Below are 11,698 nucleotides of genomic sequence, written 5' to 3' on the forward strand. Positions count from 1 at the left end.
AAGTGTTGAAGCCTTTGAACATGCTTTTATAAAAGGCACTCCTATTTGCTGGCACATGCACACACACACACACACACAGAGCACAAAATTGACACTTGATTCATTCTTCACTCTAAGAATTAGCACATGGTTGTGTTATAACCTATGGTTTATTCAATATAAGAAAACTTCTTGCCATAATTTTTAGTTTCCTTTTGTTTTTCAACTCCCTTCTCAGTCAAGCCTGTTCCTGCCATTCACTCTGGCCACTCCCTCTACATCTCTACATGGTCTTCCCTGTCTAGGGTTGCTTTTCTTAGTCTCGGTCATAGATAGCCCACCATTCCTGGCTCAACAGGTCAACTCAAGATGCTGGTCCAGACCCCTAAGTTAGCAAGAGGAAACCCCAGACAAGGCTGAGCAGACCCAACTAGGGGATCAGGACTGGCCCAGCTTCTGATGGTACCTAGAGCTCCCACTTCTGGTGACCAGGTAGCACAGAGCCATCCATAGCACCTAATTGCCTGGGGTTCCAGTGATTGGCCAAAGGGTGGACATGTGACCCAGGCAGGGCCAATGAGAGGTCTCTCCCAAGTCTTCTCCCAGGAGGCCAGGAAATAAGAACCTGTTCATTCACCCACTCATCCAATAGATTCTGCCTGGATACTCAATCTGCCAGGAGCTGATCTAGATTGAGAACACAGCCAGGAACGAGACAGACCCAGAATTTGTTCTGCCCAGTGGACTGATGTCCTAACAGACACCAGAGGTACAGAGATGAGAGACAGGAACCAGGTGCCTTCCCAGGCCCCACCCCCCTAGCACCATTACTGTGTCCCAACACCTCCTGTCTTCCCTGCTCTTAGGAGCCAAGACGTCCCCTCCACTGGTGCAGCTGACTTCCTGGATTCTTTCCACACCCAGAAGGGTGATGGGGAAAGTGCCTCACTTTGGAACTTGGTTGGAACTCCAGGGAGGGATATGTACCTTTAAAATTTGGCCTCAGGGGGGAACCAGCAGTTAGCGTAATGGCTATGTTGCTGGACTCCCATGTAGTCGACCACGGTTCGCGTCCCAGACCCGGTGGCTTAAAACTCACGCCGGGCACGTGTGCATGCATGCCCAAGATCCCGAGAGGAGAATGGAGGAGAAGGGATTGCAGCGTGACCATCCCCCCTGGGGGGGTGATTTCTAACTTTCTGTCTCTATGTCTCTCTCTGTCTGTCTGGCAAGCGCACGCACCCTATAGCGAAAAAAACCTCTCCAAAAAACCCTAAAATTTGGACTCAGCTTCTTGGGTGGACACCAGCATCCCCTCCTTAACCCTGGGTCTTCCCAATGCACCTTAAACTGGGAGAGAAGAGGAAGAGCCATGGGCAAAACTTTGTTAGCAGTTGACAGAGGTGCTTTCCTGCTACTCCTGCTCCGGGAAGGCACACGGCCCCTTCTCGGGACATGGGGATGAGCAGGCTAACTGTCTGGAAACATGTACCAGATGCTGTGTCAGCAGTGAGACTGGCAACCTCTGTCACCCAGTGAAACTGGCTGCCCCTGTTAACCCAGGTTTGCAGAGCCCACCAGCTCTTCCAGCATCAAACCTGCCGGCTCCCCTTATAACAGTATGCATAACAGGGTGGGCTCACAGGGATGATTTCACAGAAGTCTCTTGTAGAACTGGACTGAAGCCCTCAAAACCCAAATGTACTCAGGAATCCAAACAAGCAGGGCCTTCCCTGCATGTGTTCCTGCAGACCCGACCAGGGCTACCTGACAAGACACCATCTGGCCTAGCAAATGGGCCAGGCACTAGATTTAGGGCAATGGATAACAACACCTCTAGGAAGTTAAGTCTCTGCTCTGAGGAAGAGGGCACAACAAGGGGCCATGCCCAATCTGCCCAGAGAAAAACTCAAGAGTTGTTCTTTGCCCTGGCACTGAAAACCTCACTACATATAAGTAGGCCTCAAGTCAAATACTCACACCAACGGCCCAGGTCAGCTTGGGCTCCCTTGATGCTCAGGCACTGGAGAATAAAGCGCAGCAATGGTGAAGGTGCATGAAAGGCTGAGAGAGACGGTGATGCCAGTGGTCAGGAAGACAAAGCCCTACCTCTCACATGCTCTCATGTTGTTATCTACCCTCTTCTCCCCCATGGATCAAGAAGGAGACTGAGCCACAGGAAGGCTGTACGTGTGATCCTTCAGACCACATACATGCCTTCTCTGTGTTCTGGAGAGAACTACTGTGTGTGTACATGTGAATGTGTGTGTGCATGTGTGTGGGGGGTGCATGTATGTGTGCATGTATGCATCTGTGTACATGACTGTGAGTATGAATGTGTGCCTTGTTTACATACATGAGTGTGTGTACATGCCTGTGTGTGTGAGTGTACTGTGAGTGTGCACATGCATGTGAGTATGTGTGCATCAATGCGTATGCATGTATATATGTGTGTGTGTGTATAAGTGTGAGTGCACATACACTCAGTTTAGGGAGGATGGTGGAAGGTGTGGAGCTAGCTGGTATTCCAAATGTTGCTCCCACCTCTGGAGTCAAGGCCCTCTGTCCTATGCCTACGACTCTTCAGTTAGGGCCCAAGGAGGGCCCACTTTTGCCGTAGACCCTCCTCCTGGTTTTAGGGTAGAAGCTTTGGGGAGGGGGAGAAATCAGCTTGGACAAAAAGACCAGAAATTCTTGCTCTCTAATTCCAATCAGGGTTTACTTTTGTGCTTTCAGGGCCAGATAGGCAACTAAATGGGGAGGAAAGGGAGTGGGGTGGCTCTGCAGAACTGGAAAGGGCATATCCACCCTGTGGAAAGGCGCGCACACACAAAAACAAACAAACAAAAAAACACAAAAAGCAAGGGTGCCCAGCATAGACAAAGCTTGTCTGAGAGCCAGATTCAGCCCTCAAGCTGCCCAAGCACCAGGGAAGTACAGCACAAATGTAATTACCAGGCATCAGTTCCAACATCTTTGTGTAGGAAATTTCCATCCCTTGGGAGGTGCCCTGCCTGGCCCTATCTTAACTTCACAGAGAGAACTTAGTCATAACCAGACTACTCGACTGTAAAGTATAGCTACCCAACACGTGGGTTTCAGATAGAGAAAAGATGCCGCTCAGTAAAGGGGATGCCACCTTACACTTCAGAAGGATCTCACACATTTAGCTCCATACTTGAAGGCAGATGAGACACAGGGCACATGCCATGTCCTGCCTCCCTGGGGAAAGGAGATGTGGGAGGACCCAGCACAGGTGTCTGTAACAGTCACAGCAGCTGTCTTCACAGGTTCCCACCTCCAGGACTGCCCCAATCACTTGGTTGTCTGGTGACCATCCAAGCAAGGTGTCATCCTTGTAGTCTGCAGTCACTCTGATTAGACACTCAGCCAAGCTGCCATTTCCTGTCCCAGCCTTCTGTGGCTGGGCATGGCTGGCCTGTCCCCTCAACGGGTCCTCCACATTGCCATGGTCTTTCCCACCAGGGGTCCAAACGTATAGCTGGCCTTTGGGGGAGGGGCATCCCAAACAATCCAAAGCCAGCTGGTAAACCCCTGAATGGGCTGGGCTCCAATGTTTCCATGACCGTGAATAAATAACATTCTGCAAACTCGGCCTCATGCTTTCCCACGAAGGGCCCCAGCAGGCGCAGCAGACTGCTGACTTGGCCTCAATGGGCAGAGACAAATGCCCTCTGGTTTTACCTTGCTCTGATTTCAGTAAATGAAAGACCTTAAAACCAGATCCACAAATGCATTTGACCATTATCAAAAACACACAAACACACACACAGAGCAGAAGATATTAAGAGAATTCAAGAAGAAAAAACTATGTGTTACTGAAATACAAAAGACCTATGCCATTTCAGAATTTTAGTTAAGCCCTGAGCTAGTTTTCCAGTCCCTTAAGACTGGTATTTCAGAGACAAGAATCCAACACATCCTGCGTGTGTGTCTCCCTGCAGTGCCAGGGGGAGGGTCTTTATTAAATTGTGTCAATCATACAAACCACAGGACCCCAGGCACCGTGTGATACCAAACCTCCAGGCAGGGGTTCTAGGAAATGAATTAACATAACTTACAAAATTCAGTTTATCCTGATTAACAGAATCTAAAGGAAAAATTTTAGTACTAAATTTCCATTTCTAAGTATGTAAGTATGAAGCAAATAATTATAATCTCAACCTGCTCATCACTTAGAGCTAAATTGGTCTATCACGCGCTAGGGTCACCCTGAAGTCAACTCCCAGGCAGAACTGATGAATGGAAGAAGTTAGTGTTTAGGAACATGACAAATTGTCCTTCTTTGATTTAAATCAGTCGGCTTTATTCAACATCTTCAAATTACATTTTAAATTATGTTTTTAAATGTCCCTAAGTAAAATGTCCAAAACAAATGAATTGATATAAATCGGAAGTACTCATGTCATTAAACTTTTTGAAGTAAAAATTATGAAAGAATAAATTAGAACCCAGTAAGACTATCTTTTTAAAATTATATCATGTCAGGACTGGTAGGTGGTGTAGTGGTTAAGGGGTTAAGGACACTAGATTCCCAAGTGGCCAATCCCGGTTCAAGTCCCGGACCTGGAGGCTTGCTCTTTCATTTCCCCCACCCTGCTCTGTCCCTCTCTGGTCAAATTAAAATAAATAAAAAAGTAAATAAAGTGAAATAAAATAATTTTTTTTAAAAAAGATACCATGTCATTATTCATAAAAGTGAAAGTTTTCACCATTAAAAGAAGACAAAAGATGGGGACCAGCAGGTGGCATGGTGGTTAAGGCACTGGACACTCCCACATGGCTGACCACAGTTTGAGTCCCAGACCTGGTGGCTTGCTTTCTCACTTTCCCTCTTTCTCTCTTTGTCTGTGTCTCTCTCTGGTCAAATTAAAAAATAAGTGAATGGATAAATAAAATTAAATAAATATTTAAAAAAAAAAAAAAAAAGAAGACAAAAGATCATGAAGAAAGCATTGAGTTTAGGGACCAGCAGGAATTAAAAAAAAAAAAAAAAAAGAAGACAAAAGATCATGAAGAAAGCATTGAGTTTAGGGACCAGCAGGTGGCGTGGTGGTTAAGGCGCTGGACACTTCCACATGGCCAACCACGGTTTGAGTCCCGGACCTGGTAGCTTGCTTTCTCACTTTCCCTTTCTCTTGCTTCCTGTGTCTCTGGCCAAATTAAAATGAATGAATGAATAAGTAAAATTAAATAATTCTTTTAAAAAAGGAAAGAAAGAAAGCATTGAGTTTAGGAGATCAAACGCCTACTGAACAGATATCCTCCTACTTGAAGGCAGATGAGACACAGGGCACATGCCATGTCCTGCCTCCCTGGGGAAAGGAGATGTGGGAGGACCCAGCACAGGTGTCTGTAACAGTCACAGCAGCTGTCTTCACAGGTTCCCACCTCCAGGACTGCCCCAATCACTTGGTTGTCTGGTGACCATCCAAGCAAGGTGTCATCCTTGTAGTCTGCAGTCACTCTGATTAGACACTCAGCCAAGCTGCCATTTCCTGTCCCAGCCTTCTGTGGCTGGGCATGGCTGGCCTGTCCCCTCAACGGGTCCTCCACATTGCCATGGTCTTTCCCACCAGGGGTCCAAACGTATAGCTGGCCTTTGGGGGAGGGGCATCCCAAACAATCCAAAGCCAGCTGGTAAACCCCTGAATGGGCTGGGCTCCAATGTTTCCATGACCGTGAATAAATAACATTCTGCAAACTCGGCCTCATGCTTTCCCACGAAGGGCCCCAGCAGGCGCAGCAGACTGCTGACTTGGCCTCAATGGGCAGAGACAAATGCCCTCTGGTTTTACCTTGCTCTGATTTCAGTAAATGAAAGACCTTAAAACCAGATCCACAAATGCATTTGACCATTATCAAAAACACACAAACACACACACAGAGCAGAAGATATTAAGAGAATTCAAGAAGAAAAAACTATGTGTTACTGAAATACAAAAGACCTATGCCATTTCAGAATTTTAGTTAAGCCCTGAGCTAGTTTTCCAGTCCCTTAAGACTGGTATTTCAGAGACAAGAATCCAACACATCCTGCGTGTGTGTCTCCCTGCAGTGCCAGGGGGAGGGTCTTTATTAAATTGTGTCAATCATACAAACCACAGGACCCCAGGCACCGTGTGATACCAAACCTCCAGGCAGGGGTTCTAGGAAATGAATTAACATAACTTACAAAATTCAGTTTATCCTGATTAACAGAATCTAAAGGAAAAATTTTAGTACTAAATTTCCATTTCTAAGTATGTAAGTATGAAGCAAATAATTATAATCTCAACCTGCTCATCACTTAGAGCTAAATTGGTCTATCACGCGCTAGGGTCACCCTGAAGTCAACTCCCAGGCAGAACTGATGAATGGAAGAAGTTAGTGTTTAGGAACATGACAAATTGTCCTTCTTTGATTTAAATCAGTCGGCTTTATTCAACATCTTCAAATTACATTTTAAATTATGTTTTTAAATGTCCCTAAGTAAAATGTCCAAAACAAATGAATTGATATAAATCGGAAGTACTCATGTCATTAAACTTTTTGAAGTAAAAATTATGAAAGAATAAATTAGAACCCAGTAAGACTATCTTTTTAAAATTATATCATGTCAGGACTGGTAGGTGGTGTAGTGGTTAAGGGGTTAAGGACACTAGATTCCCAAGTGGCCAATCCCGGTTCAAGTCCCGGACCTGGAGGCTTGCTCTTTCATTCCCCCCACCCTGCTCTGTCCCTCTCTGGTCAAATTAAAATAAATAAAAAAGTAAATAAAGTGAAATAAAATAATTTTTTTTAAAAAAGATACCATGTCATTATTCATAAAAGTGAAAGTTTTCACCATTAAAAGAAGACAAAAGATGGGGACCAGCAGGTGGCATGGTGGTTAAGGCACTGGACACTCCCACATGGCTGACCACAGTTTGAGTCCCAGACCTGGTGGCTTGCTTTCTCACTTTCCCTCTTTCTCTCTTTGTCTGTGTCTCTCTCTGGTCAAATTAAAAAATAAGTGAATGGATAAATAAAATTAAATAAATATTTAAAAAAAAAAAAAAAAAGAATACAAAAGATCATGAAGAAAGCATTGAGTTTAGGGACCAGCAGGTGGCGTGGTGGTTAAGGCGCTGGACACTTCCACATGGCCAACCACGGTTTGAGTCCCGGACCTGGTAGCTTGCTTTCTCACTTTCCCTTTCTCTTGCTTCCTGTGTCTCTGGCCAAATTAAAATGAATGAATGAATAAGTAAAATTAAATAATTCTTTTAAAAAAGGAAAGAAAGAAAGCATTGAGTTTAGGAGATCAAACGCCTACTGAACAGATATCCTCCAAAATGGCAAGAGAAAATACATAATAACGAAGCAGTACTGGCTACGTTCAAATATACAAAGCAGAACTGACTGATTCAGAGCTAATATATAGCTGATCAAACTGTTCATTACTGAAACGCCCAATCTGTAATGTGGGCTACGGATGCAGATGCGGCCACGCACGTAGGATATGGAGGTGAGTTCAGGCCCTGCTCTCAGAATCCTGTCTGTGCCAGGCATGTGATGATGCTGGAGAGTTTCCCACAGCTACAAGGGCCAGCCGGCCAGCTTGAAGCAGAACTCAGAGTGCACGGCACCATCGACTGAAACAGGCCCTGCTCACCCTGAGCTGTCCCTGGACGGATTGGAGGCCCCAGCCCAGCACTGGGTACTGCCCATCAGAGCCCTCTGTGAAGTGGTCCCATGCAATCCCTTCAACACAGACAAGGAGACTGAAGCTTACGAAGGTGATAAAGGCCAGGGCACACTGCTAGGTACCACGGAGCCAGAACTCTGCCCCAGTGTCACTTTAAGGCCCGCAGGTAACTATGTGGGGAGAAAGAGCCGGCAGGCGTGAGCAGGACTGGATCCTCGTCAAGTTCTTACTTCCTGAATACGATGCATCTACTGCAGTTAGAGGACTGCTCCAGGGCGGTGGCATTATGATTTTGGCCAAGCTCTAAGAAAGGGAGAACAGGAGCAGGCAGGTGGCAGGACAGGTGGTAGGACAAGCAGCACGGACAGACCAAAAAGAACTCCCCCACACAGTCCCAAGCAAGCCCAGCCATGGAGTGAAGCCCAGGAGGCTCCTGGGAGTCCAGCTCCCCACCTACCTCCCTCCCACCAGCAGCTGTCCCCAAGACATGAGCTGGGCTCTGAGCACCAGTTCCCAAGGCAGACCGATCACGTGGCCAGCCTCTGTGCCACCCGCTACCCCAATACGCAGCAGTAGAGACCCCAGTGCATTTGCCTTATGAGTCTTGACAGATCCCCAGGAGATGGTGGCCACAGGTGGACTTCAGCTGGACAGAGGCTAGAGAGCTCTGGGTGAGGGCAGAGTACACAACGTGCAGCCTTAGACTCCAGCCTCTCCTAGACCAGCTTTCCAGTAAAGCCTGGGACTCCTCACTGCAACACCAGGAATCTAAGAGCATCACACAGAAACCAAAGAAAAGCCTCTGGTTAAGGCATTTAGACTTGACTGCTCCCCTACAGCTGTGATCCCCCACCCCACCCCATAGCCAGCTTATCTTTAGCCCTGGACACAAGAGAAGCCACCCAGGCCATGTCTGACTGTCAAGGAAACCTACTGACGGGAGGATGGCAGGTACCCAGGGCCAGAACTGTTCACTGCCTCCCAACACTAACCCACACCTTCCTGCAGGTGCCATTTACCTTCTTGTCCCCACCAAGGTCTGGTGTCTCTGGGCAGCCACAATGCCTGTCCCTAAGGTGGGTATCATCCACAAAAGTACACCTCAAGGACTACCAGACCAATGCCCCACTGACCTGGCAGCACCATCAACCACCCTCAGCAGATATGGTGCCCCAGACAGGCATGCACTCCTGCTGTCAGGTGGCAGCAGCAAGGCCTGTGGACAGCCACATGGCTGGTCACTAGCTACTACTTTCCTCCTCCCTGCCCCACTCCCATCTGCCCACCTTTTCCAACCTGCTTAAGGGCCCAGTGGGCTGGAAAGGGCATGTCTAGCCAGCAGGAAGCCTGGTAGGAGACTGGGGTGGGGGTGGGGGTCCTTTCTCTTGCCCCCTTTCTGTCCTGGCTTCAGCAGGGGATTTGTCCCCTTTTTGCACTTGTCACAGCTCCTGTTGGGCCCCTCCCACCCCCTGCTCTCTCTGAGGAGTAAGTATCTACCCTTCTGGACTGAATGTGGAGCTGAGACCTGGGCTTGTCACCATCCCATGGTCCCCTGAACCCTGCCCACATAGTGAGTGTTCCTCAGCACACTATGATTAGAGAGCCCCTGAGACGGCTAGCTGCTTCCTCCAGGGACTCTGGAGGCCAGCTGGGTCCCAGACAGATGGTTCTAGGTATTGGAAGATGGGGTCTGGGAATAGTTTAATCACAAAGATATCACTGACAGGTCATCTACAAGCCCAGCAAGTATCCCATCTAATTCAGGTAGTCCCCACCACCAGAAAGGAGGTAAAGGACTATCCCCCAATTTACAGACAGGAGAACTGACGCTAGAGAGTTCACAAATGCATCCAAGATCCCACATCCAATAAACAGTGGTGCTGGCATTCTGAAGGCTGATCCCATTTGTCACTCCAACTCCCTGACAGAGAAAGGCCTTATTCTGTGACGCACTTTACCTTCTGGCTCCCACTGGAGAGTAAGAGTAAGAGCAACACAAAGCCACTATTTGTGCTGAGATCAGGGCCCCAGGGGCAGGTGGTGTGCCCTGTGAAGGTCTCCCGTAGGCCAGAGGCTCAGCAGCTTGGGGTCCAGGCTCATGTGCATGGCCTCCTGGCCAATGGAGCTCTGGGGTGGCTGATGCCAGGCCAGGATGGTATTACTCAGGACTTCCGAAGCCTATGCCAGGGGGCCAGGTACCATATGTTGACTGTGTGCCCAGGAAGTATCTGTCAATTCTGTGATTTTTTTCATTTGGTACCTCTGATTTTATTTTCTGCCCCTCCCCATGACCTCTCCCACATGCGAATAAAAATCTCAACCTGACCAGGGTGTAGCCATACAGTGGGAAAAAATGGTCCTCTGAGATAAAAGTCAAGGGGGTCTCAAAGAATCTCAGATCTCTAACCTCTCTGCGGTGTGTGTAGGTTCAAAGGGCAGGAAACGAATTCTCTGTGTGGGTGGCAACTGCAGACCAAGGGGTCAGTGCTGGACCCCTGGCTTTACTTACCCCATGCAGGCATCAATGGACAGTCAGCCCATCCCACATGTGCCACCTGCCTGACCTGGAACCACAGATGGCCTGTCCCTGTGGTGTGTGGGCCAGCCAGACCACTGAGAGCCCTGTCTACCACAAGGACATAGCTGACAATCTCTCAAAGCCCTTCAAAGCAAACATGAACAAGAAAGGCTGATAGCTTTCAATTCACATCAGTAAGTATTTTATCCCTATGAGATGACAGAAATAAACCATTTTAAAAATGTGTCTAGAGGAATCAAGGGCCTTCTACAGCACTGGGGGGAGAAAGAGTCTACAGCCCAGATGACAAGAGGAACCAGGTGGGCATCGAATTAAAAAGATACTATGTGTTGGGCATGGACTCGGGTGGATTCCAGCTCAAATCCCAGTTCATTCCCTGGGAAGTGAGCTCTGGCAAATCACTTCTCACATGCCTCAGTTTATCATCTGCAAAATGGGCTTAAAGCACAGAGAACCTGGCAGAGGGCCAAGAATAACAAGTACTCATAAATGCTAGCAGCTGGTACCTCATCATCATACATAAAAATAAAAACAATATTAGAAGAAGCTATGACGAGAATAAGAAAGTCCAGGAATAGAGGCTGGCCTCCTGGACTAGTGTTTAAAGAAGCCCAGGTCCCACACGGCCAACCATTGGTTGGATTGCAGAACGGCTGCTCAAAAAACAGGCCCAGCATGTGAGTGTGCCCCACACCCCAACATGACGGAGAAGGGAGAAGGGACTGTGGCGTGACCACAGGGCTGCTTTCTTCCTCGCCCTCTGCCTTTCTCTGGCAAGTGCACGCACTGTCAGGTTACATACTTATTTTTTCTTTTTTTTTTTTTTTTGGAGAGGTTTTTGCTATAGGGCGCGTGCGCTTGCCAGACAGAGAGAGACAGAGAGACAGAAAGCGAGAAATCAGCCCCCAGGGGGGATGGCCACATCGCAATCCCTTCTCCACCATTCTCCTCTCGGGATCTTGGGCACACGCGCCCGGTGTGAGTTTAAGCCATCGGGTCCAGGACTCGAACCGCGGTCTTCTTTGTGGGTGTCCAGCAACATAGCCATTACGCTAACTGCTGGTCCCAAGGTTATATAATTTTTTTTTTTAAAAAAAGACAAATAATAAGCATCCTTCCTGGTAACAGCATCCTCACCAAGGTGGCCTACAGTCTGCAAAAGCCACACAATGAACCGGGTGTGTGACTGACCCAGCATCCCAGGGATGATGTCCTGACAGCAGAGGTGCAAGGGGAACTTTAGATGCCCCATGCCTCATACAAGCACATGTGATGAAAGAGACACAGAGGGACAGCAGAGGCAGGACTCCTGCACGTGCAGACATGGGCTCGGTGTCTAGCATGTCCCTTTGACCATAGCCCGTGCACCCAGAATCCTCTGGCAGGGAAACAGGTGCAGCTGTCTGACTGGCCCACCTGGTCCCATCTCAGGTATAAGTCAGCGTCGCTCCAGGAAGCAGGCACAACGAGCTGTGGGTGCTCAGGTGCAC

Source organism: Tupaia chinensis, unplaced genomic scaffold, assembly GCF_000334495.1.
Source record: "Tupaia chinensis unplaced genomic scaffold, TupChi_1.0 Scaffold000360_1, whole genome shotgun sequence".
Taxonomy (NCBI): domain Eukaryota; kingdom Metazoa; phylum Chordata; class Mammalia; order Scandentia; family Tupaiidae; genus Tupaia; species Tupaia belangeri.